The sequence below is a fragment of the Amblyomma americanum genome, chromosome 2 (assembly GCF_052857255.1).
Source record: "Amblyomma americanum isolate KBUSLIRL-KWMA chromosome 2, ASM5285725v1, whole genome shotgun sequence".
Classification (NCBI taxonomy): Eukaryota; Metazoa; Arthropoda; class Arachnida; order Ixodida; family Ixodidae; genus Amblyomma; species Amblyomma americanum.
Genome location: NC_135498.1, coordinates 96,641,759 through 96,653,148, shown reverse-complemented (window position 1 = coordinate 96,653,148; position 11,390 = coordinate 96,641,759).

Here is an 11,390-nt window from a genome sequence, read left to right as displayed (position 1 = left end):
CTCGGCGTATGGTGCTAAGATGCCGCCAAGCGCTTGCTAATGTCAAAGTAACAGGGCAGAAAACACGGACAGGACACATAAAACAAGAACACACAACGAGTCCCATCTGTGTTTTTTGCGCTGTTACTTCGAGATGGATCACCAACAAGCCATCGCTGCTGTTCTGGCTTCGAAATGGCCCCTCCAACATTACACCTTTGGGTGGGAGGCAAGTGCGCGTGGAAATACGTGTTGGACACAAGGAGCACGCGAGTTCGAGCCGCTGCACGGAAACATGCGCAGATGTGTACCCACGCACATGAAAGACAATATTGGAAAACGTTTACGCCATGCTACGTAACGAGAGAGAGAGAAGAAACTTTTATCTACGCCGGATAGTTATATAGGCCCCGGTTACATTGCCGTACTAGATGGCCAGCAGGTTAAGCCTACTAGTGACCTCATAGGCGCGCTTTAGGATCGAGTCTTGTATGTGCAGGTCCGAGCTGCGCAGCAGGGTCTCCCAGTCGTCTTGAAGGAAGAGTCGCTCTAATTCTGTAGGTGGGGATCCTTTTTGCATCCCCAGAGTATGTTTTGAGGGTAGCTCTCTCATCGTACAGTCGACCTGCGAGAGAAAATTGACTTCAGTGCGTATGGGAGAGAACCACCGTGTTATAGAAGGAATTTGTTTCCAGCCTTCTCCGGGTGATTTCCCGCTCTTTATTGAGCCTCTTGTGCGGGGGCGAAAACTTTAATCGTACAAGGCGGAAGTGGCGGGCTATATCATGAAATGAAATTAGCATACCTTTGGCTGTCAGCAAGAGCGGAGGCGTCCAACGCCCGGGCGAACGATCCTTGGGTCTGTCTAGTGAGCCGCTTCGTTTCCAGGGTTGACAGAGTGTGCCACCACCCAAATCAATCTAATGTCCCTGTCTGGGGACATTGAATATGGTTTTGAGGATAGGAAAGACTCACTAACTCTCTCAAGTCTAGCTGGACATCTGAAACTCGCTGTACGGGAACGGAGGAAAGAGAGAGTGAGATAAGACAGAGAGAAAGAAATGCCCCCAATGCAAGGCAGCGGAATAATTTCTAGTATCCGAGTATATTTAACATGCACTGACAATGCACAACTCACGTGCACCTTTCGCGTTTCGTCTCCATCAAATGTTACGAGACGGCAAGCAGGCGAGGAGAGAACAACACGACGGATGGCGATGACATCTTTTATTACCGGTCGGCCTGGCGCGAGCGGTCCCAAACCCGCTCCCCTGCAGAGTTCATCGTCGTCTATTTCGTGACAACATAATGCTTATTAAGAATGTGAATTTTGATGCTAGCATCCTGTGCTATCTAGCTCAGAAGAAACACTTTTGTGCTAGGCAGCGTCAGAAGATGTGAGCAAATATGCTTTCAAATAAACAGAACTGCAATGCAAACCCAAGCATGTTAGGGGCATTTGACAGCTAGCCGTCCTATATTTCTTTCTAGCTGAGAGTGCAGACATCACAAGAAACCTCATTTCCTCTGTCACCCACTCTCTCGCAGCCGCGAATTGTGACAAAAGTAAACAAATCTGAGACACCACCTTTGCTCTTGTCGCCCTGATATATTTACGGAGCCGATCTTTATTTTTTTTAGCCGACTCCAATTTCTAAACTTTTCATGTTAGACAAGGAGGGAGAGACGCTTACCGCCGCGAGCTATTTGGGTCAGCAGGTTTCGCGGGCACATTGTATGGGACCAGCAAAGCACCAGCTATTGCCAATAAGAAAGAATGTATCCCACTCGGAGGATTTCAGGTCAAGTGGCCGCAGGCAAACACGAGTGACCTAGAAACTGGTGTTTCCAGTCACTTTATTGAAGTCATCCAGCCAACGAGAATTCATAGCAGTTTTTTCTTTTTTTTTCTAAGAAAAATCTAAGGAAAGGAGAATGCCGATTGCTGCATAGTAGAATAAAATGGGCAGAAAATAAGGAGCGACCTTATAACTTGGCTGGCAGTCCTAAACTGAGCACGCTAGATTAGCTTTTCAGATAGAATCACCAGATGCAATGATTTGCGGAACAGCGTTCTATGTGAGCAGCACCACTCTATTACTGTAGACATGTGCCAAATTGATTTTAGAACAAGTTAGCCTAATTAAAAATAGAACGAAAGAATATAGATAAGAACGTTCATTAAACATGTCTTCTTTGTTAATTCTTTTTACACCGCTACTGAACATATGCGCAAATAACTTGTCCAGCGCCAACCTTTACAAGTATAAAGTATTCCTTCACTTGTGTTTTTTTCTTCCTTCCTTTCTTTCCTTCTTTCTTTCCTTCCTTCTTTCCTTCCTTCCTTCTTTCTTTTTTTCTTCTTTCTTCCTTCCTTTCTTTTTTCTTTCTTTCTTTCTTCGTTCCTTCCTTCACTCCGTACCTTTATATCTTTCTCTCCTTCTTTCTTTCCTTCTTTCTCTCCTTGTCTCTTCCCTTCTTTATTTTCTTCTTTTCTCCCGATTTAGTTCGTTCTTTCTCTTTATTTCTTCCTATTCTGTTTTCCTTCCTTAATTCTTTAGTAACTTTCATTCCTTCTGGCTTCATTCCTTTCTCTCTCTCTCTCTCTTTCTTCCTTTCATTCTTAGCGGCAGCCTGCCACAAAAACGACAAAATATTAAGTGAAAACATCGGTAAACCTTGCCATAAACCGCGCCAAGTTTCTAGAAAAAAAGTCACGATGTCTGAAGATTCATAAAGGGGAAATTTACAGTCAAAAGCTTATGTATTGCGCTATGTATTATTCATTAAGTGGACGTTATGAACTACACACGACGGAACAGAATTACTTGCACAAGTGCGTAGTTCACAAGCAGAAAAGAGCAACCGCCGGCTTTTGCACTAGTTAACAAGACTAGGGTGCAAAACCTTGTAAAAATGCCGACTTCATGCGCTATTCTCCTCAAAGAGAAAAGTCCACAAGAATATGAATATATTGATAGTCATCTCGGGATGTATGCTGTCCCTTTAAAGGTCATCATCAGCCTTACTACACCCACTGCAGGGCAAAGGCCTCTCCCATGTCTCTCCAATTAACCCTATCCTTTGCCAGCTGTATCCACCCTTTGCCTGCAAACTTCTTAATCCCATCCGCCCACCTGACCTTCTGCCGCCCCCTGCTATGCTTACTTTCTCTTGGAATCCACTCCGTTACTCTTAAGGACCAGCGGTTATCTTGCGTTCGCATTACAAGCCCTGCCCAACCCCATTTCTTTCTCTTGATTTCGACTAGGATGTCATTAACCTGTGTTTGTTCCCTCACCCACTCTGCCCGCTTCCGGTCTTTTAACGTTACACCTATCATTTTTCTTTCCATGGCTCGCTGCGTTGTCCTTAACTTAAGCTGAACTCTTTTCGTTAGCCTCCACGTTTCTGCCTCGTAGGTGAGTACCGGTAAGATTGAGCTGTTGTACACTTTCCTCTTGAGGGAAATTGGTAAACTGCCACTAGTGATCTGCGAGAATTTGCCATATGCGCTCCACCCCATTCTTATCCTTCTATTTATCTCCCTCTCATTATCCGCATCAGCTGTCACTACCTGCCCTAAGTAGACGTATTGCTTCACAACTTGTAGGCTCACGCTGCCAATTGTGAACTGTTGTTCCCTTGCTAGGCTGTTGAACATTACCTTGGTATTCTGCATGTTAATTTTTAGACCCATCGATCTGCTCTGCCTGTCTAACTCATTGATCATGATTTGCAATTCACCTCCTGAATGACTCAGCAAGGCAATATCATCAGCAAATCGCAGATTATTTAGGTATTCTCCATTTATTCTTATCCCCAACTGTTCCCAATTCACGCCTCGAAATACCTCCTGTAAACATGCGGTGAACAGCATTGGCGAGATCGTGTCTCCTTGCCTGACGCCCTTCCTTATTGGAATTTTATTGCTAACTTTATGGAGGACTATAGTAGCTGTGCAGTTATTATATATATCTTCCAGCATTTTGACATAAGGCTCTTCTACCCCCTGATTACGCAATTCCTGTATGACTGCTGAGGTTTCCACTGAGTCAAATGCTTTCTCATAATCAATGAAAGCTATATATAGAGGTTGGTTATATTCTGCGCATTTCTCTATCACCTGATTGGTAGTGTGAATATGATCTATTGTGGAATATCCTTTACGAAAGCCTGCCTGATCATTTGGTTGATTCAAGTCTAACGTTGCCCTGACTGTAATAGCGATTACCTTAGTAAATATTTGTAGGCAACGGATAGTAAGCTGATCGGCCTGTAATTTTTCAAGTCCTTGGTGTCTCCCTTCTTATGAATTAAGATAATGTTTGCATTCTTCCAAGCTTCAGGTACAGTCGTGGTCATAAGGCATTGCGTATACATGGTGGCTAGTTTTTCTAGCACGATGTCCCCTCCATCCTTCAACAGATCGGCTGTTACCTGATCCTCCCCAGCTGCTTTTCCCCTTTTCATTGCTTCTAAGGCTTTCTTTACTTCATCTTTCGTTAGTGGCGGGATGACGCATTGCTGTGCACTGCTGTCTTTCTCATTAACGCTCTGATTACATTGGCTACTGTACAGGCCTGTGTAAAACTCTTCGGCTACGTTAACTATCTTATCCATATTGCTAATGACATTGCCCTGCTTGTCTCTTAATGCATAAATCTGGTTTTTACCTATGCCTAGTTTCCTCTTCACTGTTTTTAGGCTACCTCCGTTCTTTAGAGCATGCTCGATTCTCTCCATATTAAACTTCCTTATGTCGGCTACCTTGCGGCTAGCCTCACTAGACAAGGTTCTACCGTTAAACGTTGCCAGGTTCAGATTCCAATGGCGGCCTGTCCTCCGGAGCCAGAGATTCTTAGCACCCTCCTCTGCGTCACAGGTCTGACCGCCGCTGTGGTCAGTTGCTCCGTAGCCGCTGGGGACTGAGGGCCGAGGGTTAATTGGTTTGATCATAAAAAGTTAAGTACTACACCAGGGTGGCCAAATCCTGCTCTGGTGAGAGAGTGCGTTGTCGGTTCTGGTCACCGAGATCAGGCCGCACTCCAGGCCTGGTTATGCAATTCCATCAACACGCGGATATTTTTTTTTGAAACCCGGTGGAGAATTGCGCGGCACCAGGATTTGATCCCCGGTCCTCTTGCACGCGAGGCGGATGTTCTACCTCTACGCCATCGCTGCAATCTCTCATGATGTACATCCTAGTCTAAACAGCAGACCTTAGCTCATCAGCCTGTTAGCAGAGCTCATACACCAGGCCAACAACAGGTCCTGCTTTCCACCAAGCCTTTTTTTAATAAGGCGTTTCTTACGTGCTTGAACACATGTGCTCTGTCAAATCTCGGCTGCACAGCAATAAGGCAAGAAAACAAATTCAGCAGGTGTCGTTTGCATGTAATGTCCCAATGACAAAAAAAAGCCAACTGGAACTTCCTGGAACTCAAATGAAAAGAACTGAAATCCAGTTGATCTCAGATGTGTTTTTGGAAGTTTCAAATTACTGTTTTGAACTTGGGTAGACCCCTATACTACAGTATGTCTGTGATGGATGAATTATTATGAATGACTTGCTTTGGGGACTAACATGTTCATATTAACAGACTAAAATTACGTACACGCACCTCCAGCCTAAGCCAATTGCTTGTCTGCATTTAAATTTGACGCCAAAATGCCATTTGGTGCTGGTTCTGCCTATTAGTATACATTTCATAGAAACAAAGCACTTGCCACAGGCACAGCTCACAATGGAGCGGGAAGATGTCTCCATGTCAAGAGAAAGTGCATACCATGTTCTATGCAGATCTTATTTATCCTTTTTTGTGTTTTTACCTATCCTTTTTTTTTAAGCTGGAAGGGCATATCTCTGACAAGTACCTTTAGTGTTGCAACACCTGACAGATTTGTTATCAAAAGTACAGAGGCCATTCCACAAAAAGCAGTAGCAGTCTGTGCAGTGAGGCCTTCTATGAAAAAGTACCAAATATTTATATTTTCAACTATCAGCTCAGAAATAACAAAGGAATTCACTGTGTGCAAACTGAATGTTTCTTTTCGTATCAGAGCTAGCTGCATATTTTTTCAAAAGATCTGCACAGTGTCCGTCACTCATAGCGGGAGCACGCGAGTGTTTCATTCTGCAGCTCGCACAGTACCAGCTGCTGATGCCTTGCATCGTGACCATACAGTGGAACAAGATCCACACACTGTAACTGTGTGACAGCCATGCAAGCCACAACACCATGAGCTCAAATGTGCTAGCTAAGTGGGGTTGGGCAATCATGTACAGGGTGCAAAAACGCATTTCGTAAAAACGCATTAACGCTTTAACGCATCGCGTAAAAGTGAAGTTTGTTGCAGCTTTTTTTATACAAAAACCGTGGGTGACAAAAAAAAAGGGGGGTTCGCAATGACCACATGACAAGCTTCGTCACCCGTAGAAGTCGGCAGCATTAGCAGAGACAGTTACACGGGAGAATTATTATACATTGTTAGAGAAAGGAGAAAAAAAAGAGGAATGAGAGGTAAAAACATTTGAACGCTGTAACAAAGTACAACCTAGTCAATGAACAGTTCTCTAAGCGCAGAAGAAGTCATTTGCTACAGATACTGCTATAGAGAGGGGTGTTCAAACATTTCGGTAGCATATATTTTACCATCGCAGAACCGTAGTTTGTTCTGTATCTGGGTATTGCAAACATTCCATGGTCTCTAGATGCATAGGGTGTGGCATATGGTACAAGAGGAACAATGCGGCTCAAAAAAGGGTCATTTCGTGTCGTGATTTTTTTTATAAAAGCAGGCAAACCTGTACTCAAATAGCTTATTAACCAGAATAATTTTATAATTTTGTCTGATGGGGCGAGTCGGTGCGTCATAAGAAGCAATGGTAATGATCCGGAGCATTTCTTTCTGCAGAATAAATTTTTTTTATATATATTTGACACTGTAGTATTTCCCCATACCAAGTAACAGTAACCTATATATCAGAAGAAAAAAAGCGTAATAAAGGTCGAGCTTCATTTTCACGGACAAATTATGTTTATTACGAGCGATGATACCTATGAATTTAGACAGGGTGATGCATATCTTGCTAATTCAGGAATTCATGACATTGTGTGAGTAAAATCTATGCAAAGGTAGGTGAATGTTTCGACGTATTGTAGTTCTGTTCCACTGAAAAGGATTGGTGGTAGATTCGCGACTACCATGCCCTTGGAATGAAATATTATTGCCTTTGTTTTCTTTCGGTTTTCTGATAATGAATTCAATGAAGACCATTCCCTCAAGTTATCCAGTGCTGTGTTCGTGGTGTCTGTCAGTTGTTTTATATCCGAGAAGGAGCAGAATAAACTGGTGTCGTCAGCATAAGTAACATATTTTATCTCTTTGCTTATGTTGACTATGTCGTTTATATATATATATATATATATATATATATATATATATATATATATATATATATATATATATATATATATATATATATATATATATATATATATATATATATATATAACACATAGAAGACTGCCCTGGGGCACACCGTTTGAAATTTGTAGAACTTCACAATGGCAATTATTGATGGAAACATATTGTTACGGTGAGCACATCTATCATTTGTAAGGATTAAGGGCTCGACCGCGTATAGTGTAATGTCCATGCTTTAGAAAGAGAGTTTTTGGTGAAGCGTATCAAAAGCCTTGCCAAAGTCTACAAAAATCCTTAATGTAAGTCTCTGGGGTTCAACGTTGCTTAATATATTTTCTTTTTGATCAAGTAATGCCTGTTCTGTTGATCTATTTTTGGTGAACCCGTACTGGCAGTCATTTATAATATAGTGTTTTTGTAGGAAGTTATGAACACGGAAATAAATTACACTTTCAAGCCCCTTAGAGAAAACGGGCAAAACGAATATTGGCCTATATATAATTATTTGATTATTTTTGTCTTTTTTTTAAATTTACGGCCATCCTAGAAAGTTTCATGGCAGCAAAGAAACTGCAGGTAGAAAGTGCAATGTTATATATATATATATATATATATATATATATATATATATATATATATATATATATATATATATATATATATATATAGCGTCGCATCTGATTATATTAACGACCTTGCATCGAACCAACGCAACGATACGTATTGCCGCTCCCTAATCGACCGTCTCACGGGAACTTTCTACCCTCCTACCGCTCGGTTACGTCGGCAGCTTGGCCAGTTCAAACTCTAAAATGATGTGCTCTGGCGCTACGTTTACTGCCCTGATGGCACCCGCTGGGTTCCCGTGGTGCCACGTACATTTCGCTCCCGTATTTTGGAGGCCCTCCACGATGACGCGACAGCCGGTCACTTAGGTTTTCACAAAACGTATGACCGCGTCAAGAGCCGTTTCTTCTGGCTTGGCCTTTCCTCCAGCGTCGCTAAATACGTCGCATCTTGCTCGCTCTGCCAGCGCCGAAAACGGGCGACCTCACCTGCCGCTGGACATCTGCAGCCTCTACCATGCCCCGCCACGCCGTTCGCCGTCGTCGGCAGGGACTTGTATGGCCCGCTTCCTCGCACTACACGAGGTAATCGGTGGATAGTCACTGCTATCGACCACCTCACACGCTACGCCGAGACCGCAGCCTCGCCTGATGGCTCGGCGCCCGAAGTTGCCTCCTTCTTTCTCCAATCCATCGTGCTCCGCCATGGCGCCCCTCAGGTGCTTCTCAGTGACCGCGGCCGGACGTTCCTTTCGACCGTTGTTGCCGAAGTTCTGCAAGCTTCTTCTACACTTCACAAGATGACGTCCAGCTACCATCCCCAGACCAGTGGTCTTACAGAGCGCTTCCATCGCACCCTCTCAGATATGATTGCTATGTACGTCGAACCTGACCACCGGAATTGGGACGCAGTCCTTCCTTTCGTCACTATTGCCTATAATTCCGCGTTGCAACGAACCACTGGTTACTCCCCGTTTTTCCTCGTGTACGGCCGTTCTCCCGCTACCCTTCTCGACGCCTCTTTCTTCTCGACGCCTGCGACCTCCTCACCGTCTCTCCCTAAACAATTTCTCTCCCGCGTGGCCCGATGCCGCCACCTTGCTCGCCTGAACACTCACACCTGCCATGAGGATCGCAAGATTCACTACGACATGACGCACCGCGTTGTGTCGTTCAACCCTGGAGACGAAGTCTTGCTTTCTACCCCTCTTCGGATGCCTGGTCTTTGTGACAAGTTTCAGCCTCGTTTCATTGGTCCCTACTTGGTGCTCAACCAAACTTCACCAGTGAACTACCGCGTCACCCCTGTTGATCCTCCCCAGGACCGGCGTTACCGCGGGACTGAAATTGTCCACGTCTCCCGCCTGAAGCCTTTCATTCGGCGCTTTGCATCGGACTAATCGCGGCCAGGCTGGCCGCTTCTGACCGCGCGGGTAGTTAGTGTGAGCACTTTATGCGCTTTCGTCGTCGTCGCCTCTCTGGCTGCGACTTCATCCTCTTTTCATGCACTGTACATTCCCATCGTCATCGCTTGGTGCTGTTCGCTCGGAGCACGTCTTTGCCAGCGGGCTGGAATTAACGTCTCCCTTGAAGTCTTCCCTTACAATATATATATATATATAAGCGTTAGACGTGGCACAATTTAGTGTAAGACACTTTATTGGACGGGTTTGGATATTGCAAGAGTCTAGGCTTGTCGTGTCCTTCAGGGTATTTAGATTAATGTACACCTCATTTTCATTAATCGGTTCAAAAAACAAGGATAGTGAAATTTTGTTACCCAAAAATTTCGGACAGGCAGGGTTGTGAGAGCGAGACCCAACTGAGGTAAAAAATTTCGTAGAAAGCATTGGCCAAGCTCGATCCACTTAGTTTATTACCTTCAACTTTCAGGGTTGCAGTTTTGTTTCGACGAGTAATTCTGTTTAACAGCAGATTATCACGTTTCCATTTTCCTTAAGGATTACTGGAGAGTTTCCTATCAAAAAGGTTATTGTAGTAAGTAGTCCTAGCTGACCTAATTTCATTGTTCAATCGATTGCGCAATGCTTTAAATCGAGCCAAAAGTGTGGTATCTTTAGTACTAATGAATTTATCGAACTTCCCGAGTTTAATTTTCACGAGACGTATAAGTAGTGTGGACGTCCAAGGTTTGCTAGCCTTTTTTGGCATCTTTACTTCAGTGACAGGCAAACATTCTTAATATACGGGTAAATAAAGCCTAAAAAAGTACTGTAAGCAGTATCGGAGTCAGCGCTAGCGAAAACAGGACCCCAATCCAATAGTTGTATGCGACTTCTAAACTTTTCGAGGTTATTTTGTGAAATCTACTGCCGGCTATAATTTGAGGTATTTGTTGGAAGGAGCTGTTTCTCAATGCGCAAAAAATAGGGAGGTGGTCACCAATGTCTACCGCGAAACGTCCCGCAGTAAAAGGTACACTGTAATTCATGATGAAAAGGTCGATAGTTGAAGAAGACTTAGGAGTTATGCGTGTAGGTGTATTAATAGCTTTTTGGAAGCCCGCGGCTTGCATTATGGTCGTGAATTCTTATTGTACAGAATTATTAGTGCTCATGTCTATAATAAAATCACCTCCTATACAAGATAGGTAATCATTAGAAAAAAAATGATGTTTTCCTATAAAAAGTTTAAAATAATTCTTTTAAATTGCCTTGTGGTGGGCGATAGACAACGGCAAAAATTTTTCGGGTAGGTTGGACTCGATATTCTTCCCCTTCACACAATGGTTTTATAAGACTTGGCACGAGTAGTTTTCCTTTCCTAGAAGAGCAACGCCTCCACCACGTTTCGAGCTGCGATTAAGAAAGAATGTATCGTATCCGGCAATCCGAATAACGTCGGTATCGAAGCGATGCCACGTTTGAGAGAGCATGATTATATCAAATGAACGCGCAAGACTAGTCAAAAGAATAGTTAGTTTATCTGCCTTATTTAGAGCAGACTGCATGATCAAATGTAGGACTTGCAAGCATTTACAGAGGTCGTTTTTTCTTAGATAGTAGTTACATTCACATGGTGTGAGGAGTGGCGTCTCTTCCATACAAGTGAAAGAATCAGGTAAAAGTGCGTCTCATGATCGATGACATTCACTACGTCATTTTTGACAAATCAACCTGTAGATATAGCCGAATCACTTTGGACTCATCGGTCTGGCGTGCGTAGATAGCACCATTTCTCGTCCACGTGTGTTTCCAGGCTATCTACTTTTTTTTTTAGATATGTGGCTCCAAGCAGTTTTTTGTTTTCTGGTGTTAGGTGCTCATTTACATATGTTGAATCCGTGCCTTCAAGTCCGACGTCCTAACAGTCAGTCGCATTTTGTTTTCGCTTTTTGCAGCATGACATCACGTTTTGCCTTGTACTTGAATCTGACTACGATATTAGATTTGC